Raw genomic sequence first — 16565 nt, forward strand, 5'->3', positions numbered from 1 at the left:
CGCGATTTCTTATTTCAATCTTGTTTCCTTTTTTGAAACTTTTTTTTCTTTTTTAGATTTTATCTATTTATTTGACAGAGTAAGCATAAGGAGGGGGAGCAACAGAGGCAGAAAGAGAAGCAGACTCCCCGCTGAGCAGGGAGCCCAATACAGGGCTCGATCCCAAGACCCTTGGATCATGACCTGAGCCAAAGGCAGACCCCAAACCGACTGAGCCACCAAGGCGCCCCACATTTGCTTTTTTGAAGAATGAAATATAAGTAGCTCAATGAAATCAAAGTTATTTCATGGGTGGTTTATGGAAGTCATTATTTTATTAGTCATACCTCCTATCTTCACTGGCTTTAAAAAAATTTAGATTATATTCAGTACAGCCTTCACTAAAACATCTTTTCTTCTTTTAAGCTCCAATTACATGGTGCAAATGCCACCAAGTAAAGGACAGTGATCAAAGAGATAAAACAGCATCAACAGACAGGTGGGAAAACAATGTGGTGCACAGAAAAAAAAATCTGTCATTTCAAAAAGTTCTACACAGTTGCCCTGAAATGGTTTCTCTCCCATTTCCCAGGAAATAGGCTGTAATTTCAATCACTATTACCAAGCTCATTATGAAGAACAAAAGAATGGCAACCAAGAACTTTCAGGATATAACCATGTCTAAAATAGGGGTGTGCATAGTTCAACAGCAAATTAATACAAGATGGCAGCAGGGCTGCACTCCTTTCTGGAGGCTCTTACAGGAGAATCCTCTTCCTGCTTGCATTTCTTGGTTCAAGGATCCTTCATTAATCTTTTTTTTTTTTTTTAATGTTTATTCGACAGAGAGAGATTACAAGTAGGCAGAGAGGCAGGCAGAGAGAAAGGAAAGCAGGCTGCTTGCTGAGCAGAGAGCCCGATGCGAGGCTCGATCCCAGGACCCTGGGATCATGACCTGAGCCGAAGGCAGAGGCTTTAACCCACTGAGCCACCCAGGCGCCCCTCCTTCATTAATCTTGAAAGCAAGCAACACTGGGCCAAGTCTCCTTGCGCCACCACTGTTCTAGTCTTCTGCCTGCCTCCTCCACAATCAAGGATACCCGTGATTACCACCAAACTCACCTGGATGATCTGGGATAATCTGATAATCTCCTATTTTAGTTAGTTGATCAACAACTTCAACCCCATCTGCAACCATAATTCCCCTTTCCCTGTACCCTGGCATCTTCACACAGGTGCTGGGAATTAGGGCACAGCCATCTTTGGGGTGCTGCTATTCTGCTGACCACAACCACTTGATACAAAGCACCCAGACAGGCAAAAGTTAAAAAAAAAAAAATGCAGAATTTGCTGTCAAGAAAATCACACTAAATCCTTTGATACCAAGTGTTAATTGGCTCCCTAGTGCTTAAAGAATTAAGTCTAATCCACTTAGTCCTACATTAAAGGCTTCCATGATTTCAAAACACTTCTGTAGCATTATCTTGTACTACTTTCTTCTAGTATCCTAGGACTGGACTCAGAAACTGCAGAACTCGGGAGCACCAAACACACCTGACATTGCCCAGTCTCATGTAATTTGCTCTATCCAGAGGTCCTTTCCACTCTGCTGTGCAGATTATTCTCAAGACCCAGATCCAAAGCCACTCAGCTTCACCTTATCTCTGCCTTCTCAGAAGCCCACAATGCCGTTCTGCCTTAGTGGCAGATCCATCAGTGACAAAGGGGAACAAGTTTAGGCAGAGAAAATTTCGGATGCGGTTCCCCAACTAGCTGCGTGACCCTGGGCATGCTATTTCAACCTGCAACCTTGCTTTCAACATGTTAAGTGAAAGGCAGGCCAAATTACTTCTAAATTCTTTCCCAGTTTCTTTTATTCTTTTTTTTTTTTTTTTAAGATTTACTTATTTATTTTAGCAAGAGCGAGAATGAGTGCGGGAGGGGCAGAATCTTTTGAGCAGACTCCAGCTGAGCTTGGAGCCTGCCCCTCGGCTCAATCCCATGACTCATGACATCATGACCTGAACTGAAACTGAAAACCGGACGCTCAACCAACTGAGCCACTTAGGGACTCCTCTTTCCCAGTTTGTAAGCTCCTATGAAACTGGTAGGACTTGTATCCACTTCCTTCCACACCCAAAGCCGCTCTTCTGGTCATCTCGAATGGATTAACGTACTCCCTCCCGATGCATCATCTCTGCCTTCAGTCCAGTCTTGCTCCTCATCCCCCCAAAGCATCTTGCTGGGTTACTCACCTCCTCACAACCAGTTAAAGGCTTGCAGGAAATTGTCCACACTTCTCAGTATGGTCCCCAGGGCCCACATAATCAAGGTCTCTGCTTCTTCCTCCGGTTTTCCTGACTTATGTTTTCAGTTCCTCACATGTTCCTCTATCCCCTTGCCCCTCTCTCTTCAGAGCATCTGTAGAATACTCTGCCTATTTCCTCCTTCCGTCAGACTGAATCCTGCTTATTCTCCAGGCAATCTTTCCTGTTCCTCCCCATATGAATTAGGTGTCCTTCCTGTTTGTTCTCATGGCACGCTGCACTGAACTCATGTATGACCCATCACTGTAGGACTGATACAGATACTTGTCAGTATCTGCCCCCTTAGTCTAAATTTCATGTGGGCAGGAGGACTGTCAATCTCCTCTACCACCTGTGGTACAGACTGGGGGTTATTGCCTAAATTCTGTAGAGAAGTAGCAGGACTTTTGGCTGCGTATGGCCAGAATCCACTGAGATTTTTCCAGCCTCTCTTGCTTAATATAGCCACATGTTTAAGTTCTGACCAAGGGGACAGGCAAAATTATCCAGGGGCAGTTTCTAGGGACCTACCCAAGAGAAGGCACAGATGGCCCTTCTGCTCCTTCTTTCCCTCTTCAGCCTGCTGGTTGGAAGACAGGGATATCACATGCTAAACCTGATGCACAGTGAGCTGGCAGGGAGCCCATGGAAGGTTAAACCAGTCCTGGACCACCTGTGCAACCTTTCATCGGAGATAAAAACTTCTACCTTATTTTGAGATCTCCCTGTTGGAGCCACTGTTATTTTGAAATCGCCATCACTTACAGCCAAACCTTACTGTAAAAGACATGGCCATTTCCACAGTACCAATAATTATGCTGACTCAAGTACACATCTCACCTCTTCTACTGGATTATAATCTCTGCCAGTGCGTGTACGGTCACGTGTCACGGCAGAACTATGCTCTTTAGCAGAGGGTAGCACGCAAGAATCTTCAATGGCGAGAGACTGTAACGATCAATGAATTAATGACCATGTGGCTACTGACGCAGACAGGCTCTGTCCAACCTATACAGTCTACTTCAACCTATTGTGGCCAACCAAAATAAGGTTTAAAAAGTGTGTCAGCGTCCTTCACTATTTTAGCATGAAATAGCTGGATGTCAAGATACCAGAGTTGACTCTCTTCCTTCCCTAGGCATAGTGCCATGGGTGTGGTCTATCATTGGCATAGCCTCCGTGAATGCTTTACAAGGTAATAAGCAAGTAAGCAAGGTTCTTTAAAATAATAGGACGAGTCACCTTTGCTCCCGGCTAAGTCGGATGTCCGGCAATTTGTATGGCCCGAGGGCTATTGCTGCTCTCTACGCTCAGCTTGGAGTAGGAAACGGTAACCCTACAGGCAGGGAAGCCAGTCCTCCACAGTCCCCTGCTAGGTGGGCTCCTCATTCCTGAAATATCTTGCATTCTCAGGCTACCACTCATCTTCACACAGCCATTAGCACAGATTACTGAACTGATACGTGAAAGCTACATCTTTAAAGACATATTCATGCAAATAATTGCCAGACAGCTAACACACGCCTGATGGTGTATACGTCCGGAGGACACAGAGATAAATGTGCCAGACACTGAGCAAAAAGAAAAGGAAAGTCACGGAATGGGAGAATATATTTGCAAATGACAGTACAGACAAAAGGTTGATATCCAGGATTTATAAAGAACTCCTCAAACTCAACACACACAAAACAGATAATCATATCAAAAAATGGGCAGAAGATATGAACAGATACTTCTCCAGTGAAGACATACAAATAGCTATCAGACACATGAAAAATGCTCATCATCACCAGCCATCAGGGAGATTCAAATTAAAACCACATTGAGATATCACCTTTCACCAGTTAGAATGGCCAAAACTAGCAAGACAAGAAACAACGTGTGTTGGAGAGGTTGTGGAGAAAGGGGAACCCTCTTACACTGTTGGTGGGAATGCAAGTTGGTGCAGCCACTTTGGAGAACAGTGTGGAGATTCCTCAAGAAATTAAAAATAGAGCTTACCTATGACCCTGCAATTGCACTGCTGGGTATTTACCCCAAAGATACAGATGTAGTGAAAAGAAGAGCCATCTGTATCCCAATGTTTATAGCGGCAATGGCCACGGTCGCCAAACTGTGGAAAGAACCAAGATGCCCTTCAATGGACGAATGGATAAGGAAGATGTGGTACATATACACGATGGAGTATTATGCCTCCATCAGAAAGGATGAATACCCAACATTTGTAGCAACATGGACGGGACTGGAAGAGATTATGCTGAGCGAAATAAGTCAAGCAGAGAGAGTCAAGTATCATATGGTTTCACTTATTTGTGGAGCATAACAAAAAACATGGAGGACATGGGGAGATGGAGAGGAGAAGGGAGTTGAGAGAAACTGGAAGGGGATATGAACCATGAGAGACTATGGACTCTGAAAAAGAACCTGAGGGTTTTGAAGGGGTGAGGGGTGGGAGGTTGGGGAAGCAGGTGGTGGGTAACAGAAAGGGCACATATTGCATGGAGCACTGGGTGTGGTGCAAAAACAATGAATACTGTTATGCTGAAAACAAACAAACAAAAAAAAATAAAGAAAAGGAAAGTCATCCTTACATTAAGAATGAGGAAACTGAGGCACACAAAGGTTAGGTATCAGAACCAAGGTTACACAAGTAGGCAGGGGTGGGAACATTTGATTCAGTCAAAAAGACCACAGGCTCTAGGGTGTGAGGATTTGACTCATGAACAACAGAGCTTTTTCTGCTACTAAATTGGCTTTACTCTTGTGTGTGTCTGTTTGCTGTGGAACAACTGATGAGGAGGCATTCAGACACAGCCTGCACAGAGTAGAGATGGGAACAGACAGGCACATGAACAGAAATGAAGTCTGTGGTGTGTTCAGGGTGAGAGGTGCAGGCAATCAAGTGGCAGGAAATGAAGAGAGAGAAAATGAAGCTTTTAGGATGGAGTGAAAGGATCCTATTAAGGCGTCAGGACACTGCTGTGACAACAGCATATGAACCAGACCAGAGAGGAGACAGGAAGGAGACATGGAGAAACTGTAGTTGTCTGGTTAGGATCCGAGTGCTACAAGGGTTGGACGATTGGGGGTGGGGGGAGCTGCAGAGAGGGACAGAGAGGAGCCTGAAAGGACAGTATTTGGTGACTGACAGCTACTGTGAGGGAAGAAAGGACATGGCTGATAAGAGAGAAGGACCCAAACACCAGTGCCGGCTCGAGACCTGGGCAAACTGGCAGATGGTGGTGCCCCTGACCACGCTGGCCAACAGGACAGACATGTTTGTAGGGCATCCAGGTGAACCTCGCTGAGGAGAAGTTGATTCTGGAGCTCAGAAGAGGTGTATCAGAAATAAATGAGATGGAAACTAGGTGGACAGTCAAATCTATGGCCTTGTACATCACCCACTGAGATTGGTCTTCCAACAGTACTTTGCAATTACTCACCTAAATCTTGAATTTTGGGAAGTCCTTTAACATATGCCAGTCCCATTTCTCAAAATGATAAACTCAATCATGAAGCTCTGTACCAAGGCTCAGTGAAAAGCATCTCTCTGTGTACTGCATTCATAGCCATCTTCCTTTGGGGTCGCTGAGCCTATTCCAAACCTACCAGTCCTTGCCAAGTAAATAAGAAGGAGCTGCTCTGAAGAGGATGCAAGCATAGTATTTATAGCATTCTCCTGGGGACACAGGAGTCCTGAGATACTGTGTTTAAGAGGCTCTTTGGAGAAGCTCTCATCTGTTTCACTGGGCAACCACTGTCTCCTCTATAAGCATGCTTCAAGAAAATCGATGGCCAAAGCCCATCATGGACATCGAGCTCTTTTGCATGCCTCTAACGACTGTCTTAAAGACTAAGCTTAAAGAGCCCAAGAAATGCCTCATATTCCTAAACATCTAAGTCAGACTGCCAGTTGAAAATAGCTGGGAGGGGTGCCTGGGTGGCTCAGTGGGTTAAAGCCTCTGCCTTCGGCTCAGGTCATGATCCCAGGGTCCTGGATCGAGCCCCGCATTGGGCTCTCTGCTCAGCAGGGAGCACCCTTTCTCTCTCTCTCTCTCTTTCTCTCTGCCTGCCTCTCTGCCTACTTGTGATCTCTGCCTGTCAAATAAATAAATAAAATCTTAAAAAAAAAGAAAATAGCTGGGAGACAACCATTTAAGGGACTTTTAAGCTTTTCTGCTATGGGCAGCTACTTATAATTCTTATCTGATTGCAGTCTCTGATGTGATTACTTGAATATTCAAAGTAAATTATCATGTTCTTCAAGCTAATTCATACCAATACACAAAGGCAACATCATAGCCTTGGTTGAAATTAAAAGAGGGTGGAAAAACATAATTAAGATAGGTTATGCAACCCCCAGAAGTCTTGAAGGATTTAAATTCGAGCCTGTCTAACATAAATAAGGCACATGACATGAGAACACATTTCTTTGTTTAAACTGAATCCAAACACCCACATTTTATAAATGTTACTAGGGTATGGAGGTGAATGAGGAGAGGGAGAGGCAGAGTTCAAATATGTTTAAAACACACACACAGACACACACACGTGCGCGCACGCAGTTTGGGGCCCCTGGGTGGCTGGCTCAGTGGGTTAAGCATCTGCTTTTGACTCAGGTCATGATCTCAGGATTCTGAGATCGAGCCCTGTGTGAGTTCCCTGCTCAACAAGAAGTCTGCTTGTCCGTCTCCTTCTGCCCCTCCCCATTTGTGCTCACTCTCTCTCTCAAATTAAAAAAAAAAAAAAGTTTGCTACAATGTGGCATTTTTTAAAGCAAACACAATCTGGTAATCATTTATTCGTCTCTTCTACAGAGTATGTCCAAAGCCAGCAGTTACCACCTGGTCATAGTCCACGTTAATATATAGGCCACTCTGAATTTTGTGATTCTCTTATTTTAGGAACATAACAATCATGTTGTTAGATCTACTGACCCACACCCAGAAAGAAAATCAAAAAGTTCTAAGAGACTCTTAACCCCAAGAGAACTAAGGGTGGTGATAAACGTGTCTATCTTGAGCCTGAACAGGTGCCCTTTAACCGGGCCTGTGTCAGAATGACCTAGTAGATGTTTTCAAAATCCACATGACTTACACCTCCGTCCAAGGGAAATCAGACAAGCTGGAGACAGAGGCTCCCTAGAGGATCTGGGTGCCCTTCCGTCCCAGCCCACACCTCTCAGGTCTTATACACCTTGTAAATCAAACCAGCTGCATCTGAGGCCAGGTAAGGAAACTGATGCTGGATGCCCATGACCAGTCACACCAATCCAGCCTATTGGCAATTGAGCTTTTGGGTACGGATTTTTTTACACCAAAGATTCTAGAACTCTTCTGTGTCTGTGCTGCTGATTACACCAAAAAGAGAATGCTAAAGTGCAGAATTGTGAAAAAAGGACTCGAGAAGAAACAAAAGTTTACCCTTTCAAGGACTGATCATAAATGTTATTCTGTTAGCTTTCTTTGTCTAAACCTGTGTTCAGTTATTGTCAAAAGTTCTATATTCATTATACCATCAACCTCTCATCAGTTATTGTCAAAAGTTCTATATTCATTATACCGTCAACCTCTCAGAATGTAATGATGAATAAGAAACAACTTTGTTTCCTCTAGTTCTATGTCTAGAGCTGCAAATGGAAAGATGGCTACCTAGTCTCCCAGGCTTACAGAGTATCAGGGTGGCTGAGAGCTGTCTAGGGCCAGACTGCGTGGGTTTGAAACCTGGCTCTGCCAGCTACTGGCTGTGGAGCCTTACATGAGTCACTTCACCTTTCTGTAACTTAATTTCTGCATCTGGTACTTATCTTGTAGGGTTTTGTGAGGCCAAAATAAATTAATATAGGTGGAGCACTTTAGAAAAGCACCTAGTATGTGCTGTTGAACAGCTATATTCAGCACCCACAGAATAGGCTCATTCTTTTTATAAGCAGCAACTGCTTATTGCCCAGCTGTAATTCATTCTTCTGAAGGACATTTACCCTATTGTATCTTGCAATCTTGTTATTATATACAATGCTTCAATGGACATCCTATACAGGAGAGAGATCTTTTTACCATGATCATCAAATTCAGCCGCCAACTTAACTTTCATGTTTACTACTGATGGTTTGAATACCTTTCCAAAGTAGGCAAAGATATTACCACCTCTCAGTTCTACCCAGTCATAAGTGGCAGAGCTGGAACCCCATCTGGACGTGTGGCTGCTAACTTGAAAGGCAGTGGCTTTAATCAACTTCCCACAACTTTGCTTACTTAAAAAAAGGCATCTTATAAATGTACCTCAGATCCACAGTAAATATTTAGAAGTTCTGTAAGTAAAACTCAAATTTTCAGAGGTACATAACAGCTCACAAATATGGCAGATGGAGGTAACAACTTCTGTAAATATTAATTTATTTCCTCTGCCAAAAACTGAAGCAGAAGTACCCTGAACACTACCCCCTAGAGACATACACCACACTGCCAAATTCCCAGAGAGGTAATGAATAATTATCGAATTTGGTATCATGAGAACTGTTCTTCGGGGAAAGAGAAATTTGTAACAATTACTCTGTAGTAGCATTTGCTATTATGCCAGGACAAGAGGAGAACAGGTCTCTGAGGTTCAGAATAACAGATAAAATAAACACTTGAGTGGCCAATTCTCCAGCATGACTTTAATTAGGTCTTTTTAGTATGGGCTTATAAAGATTGTTCTGACAGGGTGAAATTGTTGACAACAGGGACAGGAAAGGGCAAAGGTAGAACTTCATAGAGATGGAAACTGTAACCAGCATGTACTAGCAGGAGGGTGCTAACATAGTAGGATTATACTTAGAAACTGCAGGTGTTTCAAGAAAATGGTTACTCTCCTAACTAGAGAAAGCATGACAGTATCAGCACAAAAACACTTTTTAAAAAGAAATGATATCCTAAGTCTCTGTCAGCAAAGACATCAAACAAAAGTACAAATGTCTAATTTAAGAAAGAAGGTTACACATCACTGTACTTCAAACACAAATGGAACGGGGCTGGGGAGGAGAAAGGGTGGGAATTTAGTCTTTCTGAACACTAAGTACCAATACTTTATATACAGGGACCACACAAATATAAAAGGAAATACACATGAGTAAAAAAAAAAAAAAAGTTCCTACTGAGGAAATATACCAGCAGGAGCCCAGTGGGAACCAAACAGTTTGCTAATGATAACATTTATGGGTTCAAAGGGGGATCGGGGATATGTGTGAGTGAGTGGGGTGGGGGGGTTGCTGTATTACAAATACTCAAAATTAGGTCAGGTTACTTTCCTAAACAATTCACTTTGCTAGGCCAGAACATGTCCAGTAGTCAAGCTTAACCTCAGGGAGAAAACTGTAACTTCCATCACTGATTTTGCCGTCACCTTTCTAGGACCTAAATAGATTTCAACTTCCACGCTCTATCCCTAGTCAAACAGACAAAGGATTTGCTCTTGGCAAAAGTAAAAATAAAAAAATTTAGTTCTTGGAAGTCACCTTAATCTCTTAAAGAAAAAGAGACTAATACCCAGAGCTTTTCTCTTGGTTGGTGGCAAGTTAGGATAGGAAGCCAGGTTCTATACAAAGGCGAGGTCCCCCTACTTAAACAACTATGCTTTCCCGTCTTCTCAAATTATTTCAATCGTAATAAAGAACTATGCATACACTTTACTATAATCCTGTATCATGAGGCATCACTGATTTTTGTATCCATTACACTAGCTGAGGTAAGTCAGCTGAGGGATGGAGCCCAGCAGCCTTGGTTCTTACTCCTGGCTCGGCCAGAATCAGCTGCATGAGTTTACCAATACTGGCTTTTCCTACTCTCACCAATGATACTTCATTAAAAGTTGGGAAGTGTTCTGATTTCAGTAATATTAAAATGTGAAGTGCCTGCAGTGATTTTAAGAGGCCGCAGGTTTTAAGTCACATCTCTCCCAAGATAGGCTGAAACATGAGCAACTCTGAAAATGGATGAAATGTGGAAACACGCAGCTGTGAAGGGTGACAAAAAAGAAGTGGCCAAGAGAGATGGGGGTGTGTGTGTGTATGTGTATGAAACAGCCTGTCCAGATATGTATCTGGGCCATCTGGATATTCCACTTGATTGCAAAGCTTCCTTTTTCTTCCTCTGTAACGCCACGTTTCTTCAACCAGTCCTATGAGTGCTCTTCATCTTCAAATCCACTGGTCTCCAGGTCTCATGTACTTATCCTAGAAATAATCTCGTACATTTAAGTAGCTCTCCCCAGCCTGTGCTGGTGGCTGTGGTTCCACGTGGGGTTTTCTCACTGCCCTGGCCGCCTAACAGCCTCAACCCATCTCCAAGTCCTAGCCTCCGTCCAAGCCAATCCATCCTACACATTCTGATAAGAGTCATACTCCTGGAGCACCACAGTCATACTGTACTCCTAGTTGGAAAGCTTCAGTGCTACTCTGTAACCTCAGGAGAGCAGCCAGGCTAGGGGCTCAAGATGACCTGGGCTGGAATGTTTAGTGACCCTAGCCAAGGGTCTAAACTTCGCTAAGCCTCCAACTCTTCATCTGTAAAGCGGGGAAGGCTCACAGCACCAATTAACAGCAACTGGAATAAATCCATGTAATGCCGTCACTGCAGGGTTTGACACTAATAAGAGCTCAGTAATAAAGAGCCATTATTATCATCAACAACTTGTCTTTGTAACCTTTCCTTTCACTTCTGCAGTATCAGCTTCAGCCAACTGGGTTACTCGATTTTTGCCCAGTGATTCCACAGATGTTTGCTCTCCAAACTCCTTCTGTCCTGGAAGCCTATCCTATCTTTTCAAATCAGTAAGACTCCTTTATGAAATTTAAGGCTACATTCAAATGCTGACTCAATTCTACCCACTTTAATCCAATCATCTCTTTAGGATTGATATCCTTGGAGGCCCTTCCAGTTCACAATGTGGCTGACTTCCCCTGTGTCCACACTGGTCCTCACTGAAGGTATAGTGGCAGCTCAACAGGTGAGGTGAGATTTAAATCCACTTCCTCAGTTCTGGGGTGGGCCCCCAGGTTACCAGATCTCCAGGCTTAAGTTAATTCCCTCAAAGCCAAGGGCCCTCTTTGGAAGGTGATGGAAAATGACGTTCCTACATGAGAATGTTAATGAGGTCCAGAGAGTTGCTGGCAGTCATCTTGCAAAATCAGCCTCTGGACATAACCATCATCTGAAAGGGCTGCAGAGACACTGATAGAAACTTTTGCCCTCAGAATTTTTCAGGTCAGGTGGTCATTTAAGCCCATTTGAGTCAAATCTTCTGTTTCCTGTATGTACTGAAAGCATCCTAACCAATCTTATGGTGGTAAGCGTTGATATGTCTAACATAAATAGCTCTGCCACATAAAGCTTTTCCAGGCATAGTTACACAAATCCTCCAGAAATCTGTGTTTGTCCCCTTTTTAGTGCAAGGCATAGATTTCCTACGGGTATGGAAGGATTAACATGTAAACCAATTCAGGAAGACTTTTGGGAGTTAGAACTGTATCATTCAGCTTTGTATATAACCTCTCCCAACACAAACAAACTACATATAACTGACAAGTCAATGAATTAAAAAGACATCTAGGGGGGAAAAAAAGGAAGGGAAGAGATTTTAGGTAGATCTGAAAGATGGCAAACTCTCAATCTTAGGTTGACTAGGTTAGATTTTTTTTTTTTAAGATTTTATTTATTTGACACAGAGAGATCACAAGTAGGCAGAGAGGCAGGCAGAGCGAGTGAGAGGGAAGCAGGCTCCCTGCTGAGCAGAGAGCCCAATGCGGGACTCGATCCCAGGACCCTGAGATCATGACCTGAGCCAAAGGCAGCAAGCGGCTTAAACCACTGAGCCACCGAAGCACCCCGACTAGGTTAGATTTTTAAGTTACGGTGTAACAGAGTTACATAGATTAGACACAGCTGACTGAACAAATCCTGGCAGTACAAGGACAGAAGGAGTGGGTATGATACTGGAGACAAGGCTATGTGAATTTGGACAAGTCACTTGGCATCTCTAGGCCTTAGGTGTCAATTCTTTCAAAGAGGAGGTAGGGGACAGCACTTCTCAAACAGATGTTATAAGAACTACATCTGGCAAACAACTATTACTCAGAGGGGCTCCCATCGATACCTGAAACTGAATGCCCCTCAAAAAAGAAGACGTATTTATGGATAACTAGTGGAAAGATCATCCCATCAGTAACAGAAGAGTTAGCAGCACAGAAGAGTAATTCAACATCAAAATGTCCTAGGGGAGAGGATGTGGCCAAGTAAAAAAAGAAATAAAACTATCACTCACACTCTCTACTATGTCCTTGGACATCAAAGTGCCTGAAGGGAAGGTAAACAGCTTTGCCTTGATTTATATAATTCATCGGGAAAATAAGACACCCAAGGATTTAGACTCATCTCTAGCAGCAGGAGGGCAATCAATATTATGCTGAGAGCAAAAGAAAAGATAATGGAAAAAAAAAAAAAAAGATCCTTGCATACACATTAAGGTCTCTAAGAGGTCAGGTGGAAAAAACGAGGCTCTGCTAGTTCCAGGCAATGAGATAACTTACCTCACTTCAACAGTGACTTCATAAGGATACTGGAATTTGTATCTGTGAAAACCTCAAGTTTTGAATATTTTCCCAGTTACTTGAGATTCTTGAGGTTTATTATTGGCCAAATCCTCTAAATCTCACTTTCCCAGGAAGAAAAATAAGGAAGCATTTATTAAACCACTATTTGGTGGACCCCAAGCCAGACTTCCATTAGTAGCTCCGGAAATCTGTAAAAATTCTGCAACAGAAAACACCCATTTATACATAAGAAAATTGGGTCAAGAGGACGAGGATAGTGTTTGAAGTCATAAGATACTTTTCTTGAAAAATCTGACAAATTTTAATATGCTTTCTACTTTCACTTTTCAGCGAAGTTCCATATTCTGTAAAATTAGCCATCTGTAGCCATCAATAACATTTTCCTTTTTGTCTGCAGTTAGAAATGGAAAAAGAAAATGCAAAAAAGAGAAACAGTACAAGAAAAGCTCCCAGAAATGAGAATTTATAATCTGGGGTAAGAAGCTAAAAGGGACGTGAGCTACATTTCTCCTTCAAGCGCGGAGCTTTCCAGGAGAATCCCAGGCAGCATCTGAAGCTGACAACAAAAGGAATTCACTTGTGTCCTAACCGAAGATACAAAGTTAAAGTGTACGTCCACAGTCATAGAATGCAAAACCGGCCATATCGGTATCTGCAGATTCTGCACCAAATGCTGTTGACTGAGATGTGTAAGTAAAACAAGTGTAAACCAACAGGTTACCTACCAAGCAGTTAGAAGAACAAGTTAGTAAATCTCACAAGCAACAATAGCTCTTCCGCACAACCCTAAAAAGCACTTCCTGCCACGGGTCCGTTATTGGAGAATTAAGGCCGCTCCCTCGCCACAATCCTACCCGGCCCCCGCCCCCTCCAACCCTCACCGCTGGCACCTCTCGGTTCCCCAGCCCAGCTAGTAAGTCAGGCACCGGCTTCTTCCATACGGGATCCCCAAGTACGGAAGAGTCGTATTCCTGGAGCACCAAAGTTGGCCTAATGCATTCTCCAAATCTGCAATCAAGAAACCAGGAGATGAGCTTAACTACAGTCGTGAGAAGAGGAAACCACCCTTAAAGTGCAAGAGAACGGAACAACTGCAAGAGGCAGTTTAAAAGAACAACTCTTGCTTCAGGCACGACTCCCCCCACCCCCGCTCCACCACCATCCAGACGCGGGCGGGCAGACGCGGCACAGAGGAGCGAGTCTTACAAGCGTGGAAACTGTAAAAGGGCACTTTCCCTTACAAGACTCAAAAGCCACCACCTGGGGCTTCGCCAGCCCAGAGCCGCTGCTGCGCTGCGCTCCTCCTTCCCGGTCCTCCGCTCCCGCGCGGGGACTCCCCAAAGGGCCGCCCAGATCGCCCTCGAGTCCCCGCCCCCCAACCCTCCCCCTCCGCTTCCCCGCCGGCCTCATCCCTCCCCGAGTACCGCCCGCAGCAGCTCTCTGGTTTTAATAAAACCCGAGTGGCCCTGAGCTAGCGGGCTTCCCTCCGGGAGGCAGAGGCGGAGAGAGGAAAGGGGAAAAGGAAAGGCCGGGGGCGGGGGGTGTCTCCTCACTGCCTGCTCCGCGGGCTCCGCGCGGGCGAGGGAGGGCGCGCCCTGGCTCCCGGTGCCGACCCGACCCGCGAGCCGCAGAGGTTCTCCGAACTCAGCGAGGTTCCGTTCTGCCCCAACGAGAGCACTCGCTCTCCCGGCGGGCGCTTTCCTGGTCCTCTCATGTGCGAGTTCATCCCGACAGAGCGGGCGGACTCGAGCTCTGAGAGCCATCCTCCCGCCCGTGGTCTGGGCACAGCGTGAGTCCCCGCGGCGCCTGTCAGCGAGCAAACGTCCCCGCCGGCGGCTTCCCCTCGCCGAGCAGGTGAGCCTGCTACACCGGGGAACTCCCGAGGCGCCCAGCCTCGCTCCCGCACCGGCCGTCCGTGCCCCGGGAGCCGGGCTGGGGTCCGCCGGGGCCGCCGGGCTTCTCCGCCACGCGGACGGAGCGGAGCGCAGCGCCGCGCCGGCGGCCGTAGCTGCCCTGGGTCCGGTCCTGACGGCGGGTCGCAGCCCTCGCGTCCCGGCCGCGCGCCCGCGCCGGTGTCATGGCCGAGCGGCGGCCCCAGGCGAAGTTTCCAGGAGCTGACGGCTTACCTCTTAGTCCGAGGGGCAGCCGCAGCTTTGCGAAGCGGCGCGGCGGCAGCAGGGGCGCCCGTGGCCCGCGGAGCCGAGGAGGATGTGAGAGGGAGGCTCCGGTAGCGAGGAACCGCCGAGATGGGAAGAGGAAGGCGCCGGGTATCTACAATCAGAACGTGGGCTGACCGTGACGTCACAATGGCGCGGCCAGCCAATCGGCGCCCGAAGGCTGAATCAAGCGCTATGATGTCATGCGGCCCTGGAGCCAATAGCGAAACAATAGAACTTTCGTGACTGTAAATTCCAGAATCCGAGGCAGTGGGGAGCCGAGGCCCGGGTTGGTGCCCTCGGGTTCACGTGTCTCCGGGCAATTTTTCCCCCTTGCCTCCTAATAAGCCTGCGTGGAACGCAGAGCCTGCGCAATAGCAGCGGCGGAGTTCCTGATGCTCTGAACCCTGCATCGCTGAACGCCAGGCAGGGCAAGGTTGCATGGCCGCGTTTGAACGACGGGAAGTCCACTCGCCTTTATGATTCTGAAAGGGATCCAGTTCTCCTTGGTTTTAGCTGAAAGGGTTAAATACCTACGCAGACCATCAGAGCGAAGGTCTGCAGTTGAGCAAGACAAGGCAACAGCGAAAAGCACTCAAAATTGATGTTATAGTTAACTCCCTTACCGCGATTTTTCTTAGGGACTCTTTTTCTCAGAGGTCACTACCAACTTCATTTCTACTCTAGAAATTATTCCAGCGGCTTTTAAAAGGAGGAAAGGTGGCCAATAAGTGACGCCTTTTCAGATAGACAAGTGTAACCACTTAAGCCGGAGTGCTTTGTGCTGCAGGCACAAATAGATCCTTGCTGTTTTTTACAGGTGTTGGGTAACTTCAGGCCTTTGTTATCCCAGTAATCCACTCTTGCCCCATAGCCCCAGAAATTTAGCCTTTTTCCTTGCGCCCTCTTACTACCCATGTCCATTGAGCCAGCATAGTCAACCATTTAATGTAAGGAATTCTTTTACATAATTACAGTGTAGTGTTTATCATGCACCAGCTGTGTTCCAGGCACTGGGCCATTGCAGTAAGAATACAGGTGTACAAACTGTATACAAATTAGGTAATTTAAACATACACAGGGGTGCCTGGGTGGCTCAGTGGGTTAAAGCCTCTGTCTGTGGCTCAGGTCATGATCCCAGAGTCCTGGGATCGAGCCCTGCAGATAAGCCTGCGTGGGCCCCCTGCTCTCTGCCTGGGGCTCTCTGCTCCCCCCCCCACCTCTCCCACCCCCCCCACCTGCCTCTCTGCCTACCTGTGATCTCTGTCAAATAAATAATAGGTGATACAGTCGAGAAACAACCTCCATGCAGTGGTAAATGCTACAATGGAAACCGAAATACACAGATTAACTAAGATTTCTGATAAGGGGTGTGTGAAAAGTAAGTGCTAGAAACATAGAAGAGTTTGGCAAAGATATTTTATTGATTCTTCACTCTTCTGCTAGCAACCCAAGGCTGGAATTGGTTCAGCTCTCTGTTACCCTATACATGTTCTGTCTTTCCTGGTTTTAAAAGTTTCAAATTTAACTTGGTAT

The 16565-nt window shown here is 45.6% G+C and overlaps 1 protein-coding gene across 3 annotated transcripts in view; it reads right to left on the bottom strand.

Moving 5' to 3' along the window:
* The window catches only part of ELOVL5 (ELOVL fatty acid elongase 5), a 76846-nt gene extending 60785 nt beyond the window's left edge, over positions 1 to 16061 (bottom strand). The window contains exon 1 of one of the 3 annotated variants that reach the window (XM_046004733.1): positions 15000 to 16061. The gene's annotated coding sequence lies outside the window, so the exon portion shown is untranslated. Of the gene's footprint in view, positions 1 to 12849; positions 12869 to 14133; positions 14157 to 14999 lie in introns of those variants that run through there. The other 2 variants (XM_046004734.1, XM_046004735.1) reach the window with 2 other exon arrangements.
* Positions 16062 to 16565: the final 504 nt, after the last annotated feature.

Source organism: Meles meles, chromosome 5 (genome assembly GCF_922984935.1).
Source record: "Meles meles chromosome 5, mMelMel3.1 paternal haplotype, whole genome shotgun sequence".
Lineage (NCBI taxonomy): Eukaryota > Metazoa > Chordata > Mammalia > Carnivora > Mustelidae > Meles > Meles meles.